At 35.6% G+C, this 21,245-nt stretch overlaps 1 protein-coding gene across 1 annotated transcript in view; it reads left to right on the top strand.

The window, feature by feature from the left end:
* Positions 1-14,199: 14,199 nt before the first annotated feature.
* The window catches only part of LOC127635365 (phospholipase D1-like), a 35,757-nt gene continuing 28,711 nt past the window's right edge, over positions 14,200-21,245 (top strand). Inside the window, exon 1 of the mRNA XM_052115348.1 lies at positions 14,200-14,342. The gene's annotated coding sequence lies outside the window, so the exon portion shown is untranslated. The remainder of the gene's footprint in view (positions 14,343-21,245) is intronic.

Here is a 21,245-nt window from a genome sequence, read left to right as displayed (position 1 = left end):
GACTAAAGAAAAATATGTTAGGATGCGCTGTTAAATGTTTGCTCGTTTTATGCCACCTGGTGACATGAATATGGAGATGGAAGTGTTTCATATTAACATACAAATGGAAAGAGATTCACAATTAGAAAGTTTGGCTTTGAATGTGATCCACAAATACAGGTAAGGAGTTTCACAAAAACCAAATGAGAATAAAATAATGAGATTTATAAATATATGTAAGGAGTTTCACAAAAAAAGTGAATGATATTTGCAAATAAAAACAATTATTTACAAATATTTTTTTTAACTTAAAAACACAACTCTATCCAGCATTCATTGGTGAATCGCACGCATTTATTTGTGGGCCGCTTCTTGTGCATTTACGGATCACTAAATTCATTTGTCGATTCTGAAACAAATTTAACATTAAGATGTGCACACAAATCTACAAATATTCTACTCAAGCCAATCAGATAATGGCCACATTAATCGGACCAATCGTAGCACGTTCTATTTCAACCAATCACGTTTTGTTTTACTATCAGGGCGGGACCAGAGTCACAGTGCTCTCATGAGCATGGAATCAAGCACATACAGATAAGCTCCAAGGCCGCAAACTTTTTAAAGAAATGGATGTCATCAGAGGAGTACTGTGACTTAAGGTTTGTGTCATTTTCTCTCAGTTTTAAACATGTGTAGTGTCTTGTTAAATGTTGACAACTGAAAATTGCCCTTTTGTAGAGTGTCCTGATCATTAGCTTTATAGCTAACCTGGGGTGCGTTTCCCATACGACAACATATCTCACTGCTGTTAGTGAAACTAACTAGCTAGTCACAACTGTTGAGTTTTTTAATGACATTACTCAGGGGGGTGGAGTAATGCATTCTGCAGAAATCAAATCGATAGCAAATTATAACAGCTCATTTACATGGTCTGAAAGCCGTTTATTGTGAGACCGCTGCTTAAGACACGAAATAGACGTTTACGTTTATTTGCACGTTGTTTGTGCCATAATCTTTACTAAAGTACACAAGCAGTTTGATCAGTAATCAGCTCCATAGCAACGCTATATCCCCACAACGCTGCTGTTAATAACAAACATGGCATCTGAGGACTACTTTGCTATTTTCTGTTCTCTGTTGTTTGGCTTTATTTTCACATTTCCTCTGTTGCTCATGTGTTGAGCATTGAGCTACAATAGTGGGTTTTCCCTCTTACCTCACTTTACCGCACTTGAGCACATACATATACGCACTCTTTAAAAACCAATAAGAAGGCCACTTTTATTCTTGACACAATGAGAGCTATAGAATTAAATATATATGGAGTGAAAGATACAGACTGAGTCTGGCAAATGGGGCTCTGGTGAAGCTGTGTGGTGTTGCATGGCAACAAACATACGATTTTCAACTTGCTTTTCAGAAAAGTTAAAACCCTTCATCATCTGAAATCAAATTCAAAATAAAATATTCCATTTAATAACCAAAAATACAAATTTTGTTACGTGTTTTGTGTTAGTGCTTTTATAATACACATGGCATTCATCCAGTAGTTTAAGATGTGGAAATACTTGTGACTTAATGCATCACAGCAGCATGTCAGATCAAAATGTAAGCAATTATTGTGTGAATCATGTCTGCCATGAATCCCTGTCATCCCTTCAATATCAACTACCAGAATAATGTAATTAATACATTAAATAAGTATGATTACGAATCATATGGAATGAAATACAAACATTTATTGTTTTGCAGTGGTGAGCCACCATCACATACACTACAACAGTCAAGTAACTAAATTTAACTGTGTAACGATTTTCTCAATACACAATATAAAGATAATATAAATATATATATACATATATACTTTATTTAAATCCTCAGACAATTCTCAAGAGAGGCTTACTTCTCATTTCTCCCAAGCCACAGCATAAAAACTATGAAAAAACAGCATGTAAACAGCCTATTTTAAAACCAAAAACCAATTAACAGATGAATAGAATTACAATACGAGAAACGTGATAATCAAATTAAACTGTGCCCTATTACTGTCACAAATCATTGATCAATCACTCATGTTTAGCTAGTTAATTCTGGATGATTATTAGCCACCAAGGTGTTTCTATCCATCCCTCAGGCACATCAGTAGCAGGTGCATTAATGACTCTCCTGATAATACATTATTTATGCACATTTCAAATGCTCAACAATGGCGACTTTACAAAGTATTAAATTGCTTGAGCACAGAAGGCGAGGCAGAACTAAGACAGTGTTAACAAATGCCTACAAAAGGACAACATTTACCCCGCTTTATTCTCTATCCAATGACGACATCATACAAATATTCCGGCTTTCAAGGACCAAGATCCTTGAGAGGGCCACAAGAAGAAACAATGCCTTAAGCCCAGCAATGAAGTTCACTGACATTGTGGCAATATGGCCTGGAAGCACACCTGAAACTTTTCTGTGGGCCAATTTAGCAGCTTGGTGACAGCTGGCTGCTGGGAGACAGTGAGTGTCCTCTCCACCCCTACCTCTTGACACCTAAGCAGCATCCAGCTACCAGTGCAGAGGAAAGATTCAATCAGGCCCATGGAATTACACGCTCTATAGTGAAAAGGGCTATAGGAGTGTGGAAACAATGTTTTCGCTACATCAGTAAGTCCAGTGGCGACCTGAAGCTGAACCGCTACAAAATAACAACATTGCAGTCAGGGAAATTGTTCAAATTCCTGAGGAGGACAAGGGGGGTCATGCTGGTGGTGATGATGACAAAGATGATGCTGCTGATTATGATGATCCTCTGAACCCAGATCAAGGCAGAATGCATCGTGCAGGAGCAGAAGAGAACATTTACTTTAGAATACAACAAATTAAGATAATTTTTTAATACAGTTTGGTTACTGTATTTTCTATTATTTCATCTGATTAACTAATTATTTTAATAAACAAATTTGTGTAATTGTCTACCTTGGTCTATGTTTTTTCCCCTGCAAACATTAATTGAAAGACTGCTGCAAACAAGAAGCATACTGTAAATTAGTTTTCTATAACGAAGCCTATTGAGAATATTCCATATTCTATTATATTCTACTTCTGTGAACACAGCACAATAAACCCAAAACCACTTACACAGACATGTAATCCCATACAGAAATCAGATATATGCCCATGTACATATTTCTACAATTATTGTTCATTTATTTGGGCATATTAGCTTTATAAAATTATACTATGAGTTGAGAAATAATGTTTTACATATAAGAAAGTGCTATATTTTAATATGTCAATGAATTAATTTTACACTTGCATAGCGCTTTTCTGACACTACACTAAAAGCAATGCAGATATGTTGAATATATGTACATTACAGATACATTTTTATATCAGTGAAAATCACTAACATACATATTATGTTTATAATATGTGAAATTTCTCTATAGGAATGTTGTAACTCACAAGATACTCACTTGTAAATAATAAAATAATTCACCATTCTACACGGAATCTTAAGCCAATACTGCATAACAAATGACAAATAATGCCTTCGGGGGCACTTCGAAGGGAGAACAATTGTGACAGTCACGCTGGAATATCGTTTCAAACAGAATTTCCAATAAAAATAACAATTTGAACACCACAACTTTAAGCCTTTCAAAGCTCTCAAAATGGATGGTGAAGTATTTGAAAGGAATAAGCCAAATAACGCCAAATCGTTGAACTATGTTGGTAACGATGGAACTTGCGACCATAGATGGATAACTATATTTTTGGGAAACGCACCCCAGGTTAGCTATAAAGCTAATTATCAGGACACTCTACAAATGGGCAATTTTCAGCTGCTGATATTTAACAAGACACTACACATGTTTATAACCGAGAGAAAATTATACGAACCTTAAGTCTCCTCTGATGACGTCTGTTTCTTTAAAAGTTTGCGGCCTTGGAGCTTATCGGTATGTGCTTGATTCCATGTTCATGAGAGCGATGTGACTCTGGTCCCGCCCTGATATTAAAACAAAGCATGATTGGTTGAAGATAGAACGTGCTACGATTGGTCTGATTAATGTGGCCATTATCTGATTGGCTTGAGTAGACGATAGGTTTAGTTCACATATTTGTAGATTTGTGTGCACATCTTAATGTTAGATTTGTTTAAAAATCGACAAATGCATGTAGCGATCCGTAAATGCACAGGAAGCGGTCCACAAATAAATGCGTGCAATTCACAAATGAATGCTGGACAGAGTTGTGTTTGTGAGTTAAAAAAAATATTTGTAAATAATTTTTTTATTTGCAAATCTCATTTTATTTATTTGTGAATTAACTTTATTTTTGCAAACTCCTAACCTATATTTATAAATCTCATTCTTTTTAATTGTGAATTAATTTTATTTTTGTGAAACTCTGTGGATCTCAACCAAATTTCTTATTGTGAATCTCTTACCATTTGTATGTTAACATGAAACAATTCCATCTCCATATATTACTATCCCTTAGCCTTTCATAGCATTATGCTTGTAGAACAGAATAAATAGTTAGTGTAGAGAAAAACCTAGCCAGATGAACGGTGGCTGTTCTAGCTTACTTTGTGCCCTAGGCGAGATCCTGTGTGGTGCCCCCTTAACTTCCCAATGTTATTTTAACAACTTCTTTTTTACAGAACAATGCTTTAAAACAAAATATATAAAGGAATAGTTCACCCAAAAATGAAAATTCTATCATCATTTAATCACCCTCATGACATCCCAAATGTCTTTGACATTCTTTCTTCTGCTGAACACAAATGAAATTATTTATAGAAGAATGTCACAGCTTTGTAAGTCCATTGGAAGCTACAAAATTCACTTAAAGGCAGCATAAAAGTAGTTCATAAGACTCCAGTGGTTAAATCCATGTCTTCAGAAGCAACATAATAGGTTTGAGTGAGAAACAGATACATATTTAAGTAATTGTTTTTACTCTATATCTCCACTTTCACATCTTAAAGTCATACGTGGTGCCTGTTTAGTTTCACTTTCAGTTCATATCAGTTCTAAAAACAAAGATATAACCACTAATCTTATGGATTACTTTTATGCTGCCTTTATGAACTTTTTAGAAGAAAGAATGCCATGTTTCTGGAATGGCATGAGGATGAGTAAATTATTAAATAATTTTAATTTTTGGTACAACTAGACAATGAATATTGAAATGAAGTAAACATATACATATATATATATAGAGCCATGGACACTGTATATATATACAGTGTCCATGGCGCTGAATGCTTTTAGTGGTTGATGTTTGTATGGCCAGGTTCCCTATTAAAACATGAGATGCTGAATTTAGATGTTTCTCCTTTGTGTATTCCATGTCAGATTTCGTTGGCACAGCATGATAACTTAATTTTGATTTGTGAGTTATAAAATGCCCAAAAGTTTGTTTAAAATATTGGAATTTTTTAAAAACTAAATCTGAGTTACCATGTCCTTGTTAATCGCTGTCATCCATACATAAAGGTAAGCTGTGAATGACATTCAGTTTCTTCAGTTAGTGAGGTGTGTGAGTGGGTGTCACGATCACGCCAGGCTCTCCCTCACTCACACAGCCTTCACACTCACCGGAGTACTAATCATGCACATCTGATACTCATCAGCCCTCATCACCAGCTCTATAAGAAGAGCACACACACCCTCAGTCATTGTCTGGCCTCGTCTGATGCTACTTACCTCGAAACTGACCTACTACGAGCTAGCATCTCTTATACTACCAGGGTTGTTTCCTCGATCAAGTCATTCCACGTCGTCCTCCAGTCTTCTCCCAAGTGTTTGTGTTCTCTGGAAACCTGTAAGGCAAACCCTCAGTTACTATCATACCATCCTGTATTTCAAGAACCTCTTTACTGATCATCATACCTGTTTGAGCACTATGTTCCAGCTGATTCACTAATAAACTTACCTGTATTATATGACCCATCTCTCTCTCTATCGTCACTGAGTCTAAGCCAGTACGTGACAGTGGGACACAATCTGATTTCTACCCCCCTTCTGTTTGCCACCACACTACAGCAGCATTGTCACTCACAAGGCAGCAGTCTTCTGTTGGAAATCCTAGAGCCTTTTTTTTTATTTATTTTTTATTCAATCTCTAAGTACTTTATTGGAATCGTTTTTTCCATAATATTTTATAGAGGGGAATTTTACAAGTGTTGCTGTACTTTAAAAATATAAATAAAAATAAATGTTACCTCCTTTTCAAAATACTCGTCTAGCAATGATGCTGGATAGTTTTTCCTCTTTTCATTGCGGTTAAAATATGAAAGAGTACAACGCAAGCGCCTATATATATATATATAATGTTTATAGCAGCAGACTACTATTTGTATCATTAAAAGCCTTGTTTTTACGGTCGTTTGGAATAGAGAGCCTATGGATTGATTCAAATGCCGCAGTGGGTTAGCACGCGCGCACCATCCGACGCACACACGTGCACTTGAGTGTGCACATAGCCGTGCATGTGAACAAACTGAACATGGCACAAGTAATACATCAATAATAATATATTGGCCTACATATGATCACGATAGCACAATCGCCACAAACAATCTTATTAAACATAAGACGACCGAGTTGTAGCTACTTCCTGAATAGGCTATATTTAAATACAAGATGAAAAATGAACATATAAATCACCACTTATAAATATGCACTTATGTTAGCGTAATAATTTGTATCAACACTATTAATGGCAGCGCAGCGGGTGTAAACACCCATCCATAATTTAATTGGGCGTGTTCAAAGCACAGAAGAGGAAGCGTGAGATTGGTGATGGACGTTCGCTTGACCTCGCGCTGACTTTTATTCTGAGGAGAGCAGCTGATTCAGAGCAGTCCGGACATCTGCCTTCAGCTCTTCATCAGGTATGTTCATATGCCTTTGTTCCAACCGCATAGGACTATCTAACGGAATTAAGCTCTGTTCTCTAGATAGTAACCGCTGTTTTTAACTCACGCGGAAAAGAAGTTAATCAAAGATTTAAAAGCCACTGACAAATACAGACATGTGAGAGTGACTTGTTTGAAATGCATGGCAACACAAGGAGGCAGCAATGTATACTTTTAGCCTCTGTTGACTATCAAAGGATGTCAGAATGTTTTTAATTCAAATTCATTTGGGTCAACTAACCACATTAAGAATTTACAACGCAGTTGTTTCCGTTGTCCACACCCACTGATTTTTCAATTCAAGCAACCTGCTGTACCTGCAGGCAACTCTGGAGAACTGAATGGATTGTTACTCTTTCTTAAGCTGGCTAACACGTTTTAACCAAATACTTAGAAAATCAGTAGTGTTGTTGATCAGCTGTGGTTGGTTGTCATGCTGGAATTTAATTGCTAGAATCAAACTGCATCATCCTGTGGTCCTTGCATCCAAGAAGAGTGTATGATAAACATGCTCCATTCCCTTGATTAAAAATCAGCACAAACCAAGCAGCTCAACCGGGGCATCTACTGTGCATTAATCTCATTTACAGTATGGTGTGCAGAAGATCTTTTACATAAATATGGACTTTGTTATCCTTATAGTCTTGACCACATTGCAGCACACCTCCAAAGTACATTAGAGGAGCCCTGTAAGTTTGTATGGTCAGTTGGTTTTCATTTCTTAAGGATCTGGCACATTGGGAGTTTTTGGTTGACTTAGTAGGCAGGTGTTTGTGTATGTGATTAGCACTGTGTAGAGATGCCCTTTGCACACTAATGAGGCAAAATATGTGTTTTCTCACTGTTAACTGGCAATGGCACTCATAAATATTGTGTATGTGTCCGAGAGAGACCATAACTGTTTATTACTGTACATTCGATGACCAAGGGGTGTGGTGTCTGAGCGCTGCAGCTTCTGGATCATGAGATATGATTGGCTCATTGATACAGCGGTACTGTTCATGTGATAAGGCTGTTTAAGAGGAAGACCCGCCTTATCTATATGTCATATCAGCTGTACGTTACATTCATAAAATCATTGCTAGGTTACGAGAGTTGCTAAACTGGTGTTTGTCTTTTAACCTGTATAGTGACTAGGGTTGCAATGGTATGATAACAGTCACAGAAAATATCACGGTATACGGTATTACACAATTACTATTATCAGTGAAAACAGAAGGGTTATTTTATTTATTTATTTTTGAGCAAACACTTTATTATAATTGAAACTTGAAACCATTTATTTGATTGAAGTACATGTTACACTTTTAAGAATGATGCGGCGTCCACTCTTGGTACATATGTCTAAAAAAAGTCTCTTTAACATAACTTATGTTGATGATGTCAACAACAAAATCTACTGGAAGTTGTCTTCCCCTTTTAAAAATGTAAGCGCATATTTACTTATATGAGCCCATACCATTTGTTACCTAATATTACACAGAAGGAAAGGCTCCTCGTTACCATGGTCAGTGTGCTAGTCTTAAATAATAATAATAATAATAATAAATGTATGTATTTATGAAAAATAACAACTAACACATCTTGAAATTTTAACTACAACTGTCACTGTTGATATAAAATGAGGTCTAATAGATTCTACCTTTAGATTATTTCATAAGAAACTATAACAGTTTGTCAAAATATAACAGTTACTTTTACTCATGTAAAATCCTGAAACAAATTTGTAAAGGTGATGTGTGTAATTATTTATATTTTTAACTATTTTGGTAACGGGGCCACATCGGGCTGTAAGTAGTGCAAAGGGGGCCACATTGTATTGCTTTTGAGATACAATGTTCTGCATTGATTTGGTTTTTGTATCTTTTAAGCACATGAATAGTTGTGCACTCAATTTTCTGAAGTGTATCTGTGGATTCTGCAATTGCCTGAAGTATTATATTGCTCTACAAAGATAGATACTTTTCTATCAGGCATTAAAAAACTGAATAAAGGCGGAGATTATAAATTTATTTTGCCATCTCTACTTCCCTGTTAATTTATTATTCAGTTTTAATAATAATAATAATAATAATAATAATAAAAAAGTCCTTTATAGAACTTTTAACGTTTATCGCAAAGCGTGCGAGTTTACATGTTTTTTCTAAAACTTTACCTGTTTACATGCTAAAAGAGTCATGATGCGGGTCTCCTCGATGGTTTATCAACACTCAACTGAATAACAGAACTGCATGAATATGATAAATGATTACTGCAAGAGTTAGATTAACATACATGCGTGAAGGGAATTCAGCATTTCTTAAATTGCACAAATAATAAATACATTTACATATTCGTTCCTGGCTTGCTTTTGCTCGCTTGTCAATGATTACCCCTTCGTGTGTCAATGATGCCGAGATCTAGGCTACTTTTATATTTAATTTAATCACTGAGACGGTTTACCTGAGAAATTAATAGCACCAAACATCACAAGCAGCCTCAGGAATGGACACAGAGTGGCCATATAAGACTTTTCCTTGAGCAGAATATTAAACTACAGATCGCTAAATTTGTTCAAAGCAGAAAGCGAGACGTGCATGGTTGCCAGATTGCACAAAATAAGTATTACATTATTAGGCGGAATATTTCCAATTTGCTCAAGTATAAATCTCAAACTGGGGGTGTTTCGTCTCTTATCTGGCAACCATGAGCATGGTAAACGCTTGTGGAGACTCGTTAAGTCCCAATGCAAGTTAACTGAAATATCCAATGAAAAATAAAAACACTTAAGAGAAATGAGCCATGGGCCACATTTAACCATGTGGAGGGCCTGATCCGGACCGCGGGTCCACGACCCAGTCCGAATAGATCAGTTGAGAGACACCGCTTTAACCCACACACTCACTCATGTCAGACCCCCTCTCCTCGCTTCTCTCTGACATTTTCTCCGCTGCGCACGTGCGTGCATTTGAACTGCCTGGCGTTCCATACAAGATGACGAGTCTGACAGGCAAACGAGGAGGACAGGAGATGCGCACGCGTATATGAGATTCTCCATCCAGTTGCATTTTTTTCTCAATACCGTAGATAAGCAAATGTACATGGTATGATAACCGTCAATTTTCAAACCGTGGTATACCGCTGCAAACCTAATAGTGACATCACCCTTCTTCCTCCAAAAACAGAGGGTCATTTGAGTTGAGTTAACAGTAAAAGATAATCCACACTGCAATGTTTTTTTTACGTGGAACACTCATGGAGATGTTTAGCAGCAAGATGGTCTCAGTCACCATTCACTTTCATTGTATTTCATTGCTGTTTTGGTATCTTTGAAAGCAAGAGACATGGACAAGCAAGTGCATTGGCCCAGAAAAGCGGAAACTGTCTTTTGTGGTCTGTGTGTAATTTTCTTTTTTCTTTCTCACAAGGGACAGGAAGTTGAATTCAGCATGTGTGAATGACTGTATCTTATGATACATCAGTATTGCTCAGTGTCAGTGTGTTGAAGTTTCTTGAAATGGAGTGAGAACACAATTGAATCTGTGATCGATTGTTCTCTAGAACTTGAAAGTCCACACATGTCATGCTCTTCTTCAGATTTTGGTCCTTATTATGAAATAACGTACAAATAGGCATGGATGGGGATGTGGTGTTGCACAATGTACCATACAATCTCTCATATGGTGGATAAATAAGAAATGAGTTTCTAGATGACCGTCATTATATAAGTGGTGAGATGCATTTGTGTATCACTTCTCATTAGATTTAACGCATGACTCCAGATTAAAGAATGCCCTATGACCAAACACAAACTCAGGTGGTCTGTCCACTGTCTTTAACTTTAGTATAAACATGTCATTGCACTTTCTTGATATTTGGTCAAACTGGACTTCATCTCCTGTTAGTCACTCATTTATGGTACTATTACTAATACAATTGCTTGTCCTCAGGGTTTATTCTAAACTTTTCGATAAAACGAGTAAAGAAAAATCTCATAGATGTTAATTGAAAGAGGGATACAAGCTATAATTATGTTCTAGAATACAATGGAGACTAAATAGGGTGGGCCCTTTTGACTTGGGCCAGTAAGCAACCACCTGGAACACCCTAGCAACCACCCTAACATTGTAGTCGTAAGTTTTGCATGGGCAAAATAAAATAGTTATAAATTCTATGTTCAAAAAGAGAAGTCTGATAAAAATTTGAATCTGAATATCCCAGTCTTTTCATTGTGACACTATATTTTCCAAGCATTATACTGTTTATTTAGGATGACAGAAGTGCAAATGACAGAACTGGGCTTAAATTAAATCACAAACAGTCTTTAATGAAATCACACTGAGTTTTAACCTCCTTAAAGCCACTTGCTTGGAGGCTTTTAGACAGGAGGAAATTAAGCTATATGTGTCAGTCAACACACGGGGGCGCCTGTACAACAGATTTAATCTTAATCAAGTCTGGTGTCTTTAACATAAACAAATACTCTTGGTAATGGGCTACAAAAAGCTAAATGTTTTTAATATTAGCAGTGAAGCACAAGAAATCAAATCTGTTCCATCCATCTTAGATCATAGGGAACCATTGAAATGTAATGGAATGCAATTTCCGCAGATGCACTAAAGCAATACAGAAATGTTTGTTTTAATAATTCAGTTCTAATGATAAACAGAGCAGTGATGGTGCACCTTGGAACAGCACTTGTTTACAAATGTGCCCAGCAGTGCCATATCGCTCACCGCTATGATCATCAGCTGGTAAAATTCATTCATTGTTTAGTTGATGTTCAATTAAAACAATAAAGACAACCTGGTCCCATAGTGAAAACTGACTCTATATCAATTTTTGCAAAAATTGTACATGTATTCCGGTTAAATTCCCTGCCATTTCCAGGTGAAATTAACACTGGAGGCACTACAACAACTGTGTGTTTTATTCACTTTCTCTCAAATAATGAATTTAAGGGCTGATTATGACTTTATAAATACTTATTTTGTTTCTCTATTACTCAGACCCTGTTATATTATGATACCGATACACTTACTCTAATTCATCTTTTGAAATACGATACATTTTAATGCTTGTATTACAGACCCACCTATATAAATCAGTTGAAGTCCGAAGTTTACATATACCTTAGTTGAATACATTTAAACTCAGTTTTTCACAATTTCTGATATTTAATTGTTGAAAACATTCCCTGTCTTAGGTCAGTTAGGATCACTTCTTTATTTTAAGAATGTGAAATGTCAGAATATAATAATAATAAATAATAACGTATCTATTGTCACACATTATAAATACATTTCTGCATATATAAAGTGAAATATATATTTTTTTGCCACATATCCCAGCTAAGCTGGTGTCAGAGTGCAGGGTCAGCCATGATACGACACCCCTGGAGCAGATAGGGTCAAGGGCCTTGCTCAAGGGCCCAACAGTGGTGTCTTGGTGGTGTTGGGGCTTGAACCCCTGACCTTCTGTTCAGTAACCCAGAGCCGCCACCACTGTTGTTTAACTTTGGTCAAATATTTTGGGTGCCTTCCACAAGCTTTTCCCAATAAGTTGCTGGAATTTTGGCCCATTCCTCCAGACAGAACTGGTTTAACTGGTTCCAAGCTGTTTAAAAGCACAGTTAACATAGTGTATGTACAATTCTGACCTACTGGAATTGTGATCAAGTCAATTAAAAGTGAAACAATCTGTCTGTAAACAATTGTTGGAAAAAATACATGTCATGCACAAAGTAGATGTCCTAAACGACTTGCCAAATCTATAGTTTGCAAATCTGTGGAGTGGTTTAAAAAATAGTTTTAATGACTTCAATCTAAGTGTATGTAAACTTCTGACTTCAACTGTACACTTATTCCAACATGAATAGCTTGTGCGGTAGCTGAATTGATGGGATGTTGGACTTAGAGTTGAAGGACCACAGTTGAAGTCCAGCCATGAACTAAAAATTGCATGTGATGTTGTAGAGTTATAGAAGCAGCACGAAATGATGAGGTTGGTTCAGAAAATGTGATTTTTAATTTTGCTTCTGCATTTTAAACACTAATGGTTAGATTTAGGCATTGATAAGGTAAGGATGTCTTTTTTTAACATCTTATTTATATTTTAAAACACTATTGGTTAGGTATTTTTTAAAACATCCATCTAAAACTCACCTTAAAACTTATATACGAATACGCCCCAACTGGACATTTCACTGAAAACCTGCAGCCAAACGTGTTTATACAGCATGTACATTTTGAATTGCAAAAATGTTGTCATGTTCATGTAAATTTCATGAGATCAGTTAGCCGCCATCTGGAATTCTTTACATAAGCCCATTAGAAAAGCAGTAGGCAGGATACACTATTGGACATGCACTTAATATTTCACTAACATACAGTTCATGAATCCCTGGATAAAACTGATCAACACTGTCTGTGCAGTCAAAGGGTAGACTCCGACTAATGTTGTTCAAGGGAGGGAGTGAGTACCGAATTAAGCTTGGGCTTGTTATATATTCTAGGCTCAGGATTCATGATTGATCTGTGCTTGAGTTAACATAAAAATTAAAATCTTGTTGTATGGCTTACTGTCTTCCATTTAACTGAAAAGGAGCTACAGTATTATGGTTAGGGTAAGTTACCATTTACTTTTGTGGAAAAATATGGCTCAAAATGGTCAAATACCACTTGGGCCATATATGGCTTTGATTACTATATATAACAATGCTAAAATTGTCTCTGGTTTCCATTATCATTGCAGCAGCCACAAGTCTTGCATTTCTAATACGGGTGCTACACACTGTTTATTTGTGACTGTATTGTGTATGTGGGTGTGTATGAGCTGTCATGTCATCTGCCTTACAGTCCTACTAGAAGATGTGCATTTTAATAACAGCTTTCTCCAGGAGACATGAGGGAAAAGACTGCTCTCAAATGCTTTGTAGCACTTTTCTACCAACTTGAGTCCATAATGTAATGTTTATACACTAGATTAAAAGTGTTTAAATGTTTAAAAAGTGATGGAAGGCAATGATTAATTATATGTTTGTATATAGATTCCGTGATAAGAGAAGGAGATAAGTGTTGAAAAAGATCTTGGCACTTAATCTTTTTGACAAATATTAACTTAAGTATTGTTTAGCTGTCTATCTCTAATAAGGAATTCGTTATGAGATAAAAAGTGCATCCCTTGGCACACTAAAACAGCATGTATTTTCTTACCAAGAGCAAAGACTCCTCCCCATCCTAACATGTGACTATTTGGTTTCAGCGCCTGTTGGCCCCCCCTTTCATCAAATACACCAGCACACAACAATGTTCTCCTGTGAGTGGTGTGTGAGCAGTCAGTTTGTGTGTTTTGCTGTATTTCATGCTTGCGGTAGTTTTATTAGTATTTTTCTGGAAGGAAGAATAAACTCTTGAGGATGTCAGAAATGATGGGGGCCTCTCTGCCTGTGAGCGGGCAGGTTAGTCAACATGCTTTTACAATTAATGAATGAACTGTCTTGTCAAAAACTCTCATTTACATTTGAACTTATTTATGAATAGTTTGTTATGTGGGGGAATGTTTTGATCGTATTTTCAGCTCTTTATTTTCGAATACATGACATACATGCATGTCAGAACTGATTAAAATGAATAAGCAAATTTTTTCACGGGTCACTTACTGTTTTTTCGACGTATGACTGCTTATAAAACTGCCAATTATATGCTCGCAGGCTTTCATATGGTGGTCTTTGATGTGATCGGCATTTGCACAAAGGGTGTGATTTCTGAGATCTGTGTACATGTACAAGATGTGGGAGTATGTACATAATATAAGCACACCCTGTACTTCATAACATCAGAATTGAATTTAGTATTAATCAGATCGTCTTGGTGAATTTTGGGTCAGGTTTGGATTTGGGCACTGATCGATTTGTTCATTTTTAAATTCACCTTTAAAAGAAATAAGTGTTGTTCTTATGAGAAATCATATATCTTATGATTGTCTGCTTATAAATTGTCCCCTAAATGCTTCAACACTGTACTTGTGTCTAGCAGTGTTTATTTCTCGCCGACCCATCCAATCCACACATAAAACACTGCCTTGTATTTACGTTCTGCTATCAGTAATCAGAATGTGGCTTATTAGACAGCATTTTTCTCTGTTAAGAACATGGTTACTAGATCAGATGATGCAAATAACGTTCCATAAACTATAATATTGCAAAGCAGTAGGACAGATTGTTCAGAAGTTGTCTCCAGGCAAGATGCATTACAGTAAAAGGTTTGGATACATCTGACAGATTGTATGTTTTTCATTATCTTTAATGTAATCGTTTTGTAGACAAATACAAATGTTGAAAGTATTTTTTTATATATATATATATATATATTATACAACAGTTAGTTCCGGTCCTCGAATCTGATTGGGCGAGAGATATTCCATGAGCACTGATGGTACACAATCAGCACTCGGACGCGTCACTGTGTGTATCACTCCGCTTGTGTTCATCGTCCTAAACTAAAGTGTAAGAGCAGTGCATATGTGTTAAGAGCTAATGTAGGCTATGTGTCTCTTTTTACATCTATTTTTTTTTTTTTTACATTACATATGTTAGCCAGCAGTTGGTGGCAAAATATATTTTTTGTGTGTAATATGAGCCAGTTGGTGACGTGAAGTGAATCCGGTAGTCATTGTTTACATGTTTTACATTTATACATTACTATATACTGTACATATAAAGTGTATATAGCCTATATAAGATGGTTTGATTTCTGTATCGCTTTTTGTTCACTGCATATTTCCCATACCTTTGTGCTATTTCATAATTTTGATGACACTATTAATTTGTGGAAAATAGTACTATTAAAGAATGAGTAGATGTGTCCAAACCTTTGACTATTAGGCCTATATTGTGTCTTTACACTGCAGAGTTAAAGGGTTTGTTCACCCAAAAATGAATTTTCTCTGATTTACTCAGCCTCATGCCATCCCGTATGTGTGTGACTTTCTGTCCAGCAGAACTCCAGAAGAATTTCTCAGCTATTTTGGTCTATACAATGCAATTGAATGGGTGCCAAAATTTCGAAGCTCCACAAATCACACAAGTCAGCATAAAAGTAATCCAAATGACTCCAATGGTTAAATAAATGTCTTCAGAAGCGATTTGATAGGTGTGGGTGAGAAACAGATCAATATTAAAGTCAAATTTTACTATAAATTCTCCTCCCTGCCCAGTCAGCCTCCACTTTAATTTTCACATTCTTCTTATGCATTTGGTGATTCACATTAGGGATGTTCATGAGTATTCGAATATTCGTTCTGCAACAATTATTCGAATTGTAAAAAATACTATTCGAATTTCGCAAAGTTTTGCTATGCTGGCCATATATACAGTGAGATGCGTGTTAAATCCTGAACACACAAACTAAAACTGGTAGTTATAACAGAATGTACTGGGTGGCGCTGTAGAGTGTGGACACAAGTTGATCAAACGGTTCTGTCACTCAGTACGTTCAGATGGACACCAGAAAAGCAGGTTATTGTGAGAATGTGGCTTACTGTGAGAAAGCCACTGTTTAAATGTCCTGGATAAGAGGTGTACACTTGGTGATCTATCACCGTTTCAACCTCACACATGCAGGTGTGGTCAGTGAAAACACTTGTATAATTCTAGAACTGATGGAATATGTGTTTGCATTTCTCATCTTAACAGAGCTGAACTCTTTCCACATCACAAAAGGGGTGAAACTTTCTCAGCAAAGATTTCTGAAGTTGTCAGTGTGGTATTTGCAACATGAGTGTGAATTTGAGTGTTTTTTGCAGACAATGCTGTATTTGAGGGACAACATACATTGTTGGAACAAGCCAACTGTCACAGTGAGGGAAAAGACAAAATAATGTCTAAATTGTGTCTGAAATGTTTCTGTGAGGGTTAGATTTAGGGTAGGATATACAAAATATAATTTGCTCAGTATATAAACAATTGAAGTTAATGGAAAGTCTCCATCATGATAGAAAAACAAACGTGTGTGTGATTCATATTTAGCTATAGTTTGGTGGCAATTTCTTTTAGGTTTGCCTTTAGGGTTTGGGTGTGGGTTCATTTTAGTTTGTAGTAGCGTTTCTTAAAAATGGGTTGCATCATCATACATATTGTGTCATGACCTATTTGAATATATATATACAATTATTTCCTTAGTAAGGGTCATTAAAATGGCTACAAGCAAATGTGCTCTCCTCAGTCCACTTTTCCACACTGTTGCGCTGACCCGGACTATACAAATTAAATAATTATAATAAAAAAAAATTGAAAATTCCTGTATGAATTTATTTGTGCCGATATTAAATAAAGTGTCTGAAAGAACAAGGAACCAACACAATGCATTATTTGCGCAAGTGCAAAGCAATGAGTCGCTCTTAGTAATAAAATAAGACAACATCTCCTTATGCACAGGGGCGTCACATTATTTAAAAAAATGGTGGGGTCAGTTTGGGGGGTCGGGGTGGGTGCTGGTTCTGACCCTATCACTATAAACATAAAAAAGTTAGTACTGTTTATCAAAGTGGGATAAGTGAATTGCTTACTAAATTAATAAAATTTTTGCAGTTAATTGTTCATAGTCCAATTCTAAATAAATGGATAGACAGCAGTATGACAAATCTTGATCTTTTGATCTTTTCCTGACTAGCATCAGTTTTATCTTTTAAATATATATATATATATATATATATATATATATATATATATATATATATATATATATATATGTGGCAGTAGGGGCGTGGTCAAGCGCCCGTCTGGGAGAGAAAGCGGTAAGGGTGCTTGCACCTGAGCTAAATTATGTCTAACACCTGTCTCTAATTTCAGTGAGCATGGGGAGAGCAGCATAAAGTTGGCCACAGAACCTCCAGTTAGGGAGAAGAGAAACGCGTGTCAGTCTAGTGTTGGCATGATATGAGAGAGTCAGAGATCTGTTGTTGAGCTGGAAAAACTATTGTGGTGTTGAAGCTGTAAAGTGCTGGAGATTATTAATTAAAAGCTGTACCTGTGAGACGAAGAAACCAGTTTCCTGTGTTCTCCTTCCCCTCCGGGCCTGAAGTTTGTTACTATATATATATATATATATATATATATTTAAAACATTTTAACAAATGAGTCGTGATGTCAAAAGGGCTGAAACGATTAGTCGACGTTATCGATAACATGGACAATAAAAACTTGTTGACAAATTTTCATTGTCGAATAGTCGTTTGATCTAATTGAATGTAACATGAGATCAAATTAAACTCTAATGATGGCTCGAGAGAGAATTACACAGCTCACAGTCCAGACGCACTCCAAACTTTCCAAACAGCTCCAGGTGATGTAGATCGCAAAGTTTGTGGGAATTATAATGTAAAAATACAAAGTAAGTAAATACAGAAGCACTCTCATTGTGGAACAAGTGGAGGGAAGCAAAACTTGCGTGTCGAGCGTCTTTAAAGGAAACACCCACGTGTTCCATCTTAAATGCAGTTATACTGAATAAGTTAAAGCTTTAATAAAGTTAAAATAATACGGAAGCAGGTCATGTAAATAACTACAAACTCTGAAACTGCCATTTCTCTGTGTGGTCAGTGCCTCTTCTATGTGTTGCGTTAAGTGTCCCGATCTAAGGGGGAGAGATTGAAACTGCACCCGGCTGATGTACACTCTGTCACGAGGACGGTCGTCCCTTGAGCTCACGTGCTTAATTAATCTAGATTATAATGTATTGACTCGCGATTTATTGAATCATAATATATGTCACTGTGCATTTCTTATCGTGAAGAAAATTGTCAATACGCATTTAATCTTATTAATCAAATCTTATTAATAAGAGAGAGTTTGTTTTTTTGGAGTTAAAGATGGATTGAAGTGAACAGAAAGGTGAGAGAGAATAATTTTCTCCCCATTATACACTGCAACAAAAAACATTTTTGAATTTGATTTTGTTTTTGCTTGTTTTCCCATTTAAATATGTAAAAGAAAATTAGGAACTGTACTGCAGAAGAAAAAATTGTTATCTGAGAATGTTGAATATAATATTTAAAACAAATATTTAAAAATCCTTTAAAAAAGATGCATTCACCTGAGAAGCAGCATATACGATATTTAGACTTGCTTTTAGAGAATATATAGAAGTATATTTTGTCTTTACTACACTCACAGAAGTATAAACAAGTGAAAAAATACACTTATATACACAATACACTTGCAGTATATTTAAGATACATTCTCTTAAAGCAAGTCTAAATATCTTATATGTTGCTTCTCATGTAAATGTATCTTCTTTTAAGGATTTTTATACATTTTTAAATGGAAAACAATACAAAAACACTTGATAACAATAAGATTTCTTTGCAGTGAATTTCTTTACTGAATTAAACTTGTAAAAAGTATTTTTTCCCCCTTTAACTCAGTGAATGTCATTCAGAGGTATTTTTAAAAGATGATTTGTTTTCCCTCTTTGTTGTTTAGTAAGCATGTTTAATACAGCCTTTTAAGTCAGGACACAAGCAGAATAATCTGTTAATAGATAATGATTAATCATTGCAATAAATGCTGAATAATCGTTAGATTAATCGATTATCAAAATAATCGTTAGTTGCAGCCCTAAATGCCAATTTGTAGGCTAACCCAGAAGGCTAATTTGGCATGGGTTCAAATTTCCTATGGGTTTTCATAATGGTATTTTTCAATCTACGAGTAAAAGGACTGTGGTAAAACAATACTTGAAAATGCTTGGATGTTTTGTCGTACAACATTAGCTTACACACTGACATGTACAAAACGTCAATTTTAAAGCCATCGTGTTTTTAAACAATGTGTGTTACTAATGAATTGCTAAAAAAATACCATAAGCATGTGAGTGTGAAAAACAGTAGTAGTTCTTATTTAGGAACTTGTCAGCAAAGTACCTTTTTAAAAACATGCTGCTTTAAAATGTAATGTGTGTAATTTATGTTGTAGAGTAAAATGTCCAAGTATTAAGAAGTGTTTAACACAGACATTATTTACTCATAAATCCAAAAGACTTTTACAAAATACAATGCTTTCCGGTTCAAACTGGTTTGTTTCCATTTTCAAATTTTTAATTTTAGTAATTTATTTATTTATTTTTTTTGCAGTATATGAAAGTATAATAATGATTTCTGTCTAAATCACAATTGGTTTAGTGATAAATAAATTAATGCATATAAATATAGCATATTGCACGGTTTTGTAAGTGTTGGTCTTAGGTTAACACAAAATATCACATTTGGGTCCAGAGCCAAAAACATTTAGGAACCTCTGGTCTAGAGGTACACCAGTTCTGTTTTTACCAGTTAATCAGTGCTGATAGTTGCTTTTTAGAACTATCAGTTATTGGCAACAATCTTTTCATAGTTTCATAATTTCAAAATAAGAGTCCACAGTGTGTTTTGGGCTTGCTTATAATTAAAAGTTCCTTGTTATGAATTGTTCTGATTATTATTGGGATTTTGGTTGAACAAACTGCATCTGGGATTTTGTTAATTTTGGACTCTTTGACTGTGCCTGCCATAGTCAGGAAAGAACAATACAATTATTTGACATTCTAAAAAACTACCGGGCGATTAATCCATTATCGGACTTTCAGTAATTGTATCAGTATAGCAAAATCCACTATTGTTCAACCTCTACTCTGGTCTAAAGTTTATGATTAGCTTTATATAAAAACAAATGTCTATGGTATGTCCCCTTATGTAAACATGTGTGTTTGACAGTTGTCTGCTGGAACTCAAGCTTATTTGACTGTGTGTTAATGTGATTTACATAAAACATGGAGGAATATTTGAATAGCGCCTTTTAATCTGTCTATACTAGTGGGCCTGAGGTTTATTAGGAAAAACATATTTGGTCCTTTTATCTGCTGTAGAACTAAAATCAAGACCACTTTCCTACATTTACGTGGTTTGTTACTGTGGCAAACGTTGCTCTTTTAACCCTTAAACTGTTACCCACCACGGCAACCTATTTATGGCAGTTTATACTGTTGTAGGTTTCAATTCATGGCTGTTATATGATCCAACATGGACCACATTTTGCTTTTGCATGTGGCAGATTGGGATGGACTTTACTGTAGAGCTGAATAGGTGGACAAGAGCCAATTGAATGGGAATGCTCCCTTAAAATGGGCTGCTTTCCAAAAGATTTTGCATCATTGAATCATTAGAGGGAGTGAGAGTTTATTTGCCCTCATTTGGTGGTCATGAGAATCTGCTTTTTCAAAATCAGCATTTTAGATCAGCTAACAGCTTACTCAAGAGAGAATTGGCTGAACTAAGACTGATTTTAACTTTTTTTTTTTTAAATTAAATCTTACAATAACAAAGAAAT

Source organism: Xyrauchen texanus, chromosome 42 (assembly GCF_025860055.1).
Source record: "Xyrauchen texanus isolate HMW12.3.18 chromosome 42, RBS_HiC_50CHRs, whole genome shotgun sequence".
NCBI classification, from domain to species: domain Eukaryota; kingdom Metazoa; phylum Chordata; class Actinopteri; order Cypriniformes; family Catostomidae; genus Xyrauchen; species Xyrauchen texanus.
This window is presented reverse-complemented; position numbering and strand designations above follow the sequence as displayed.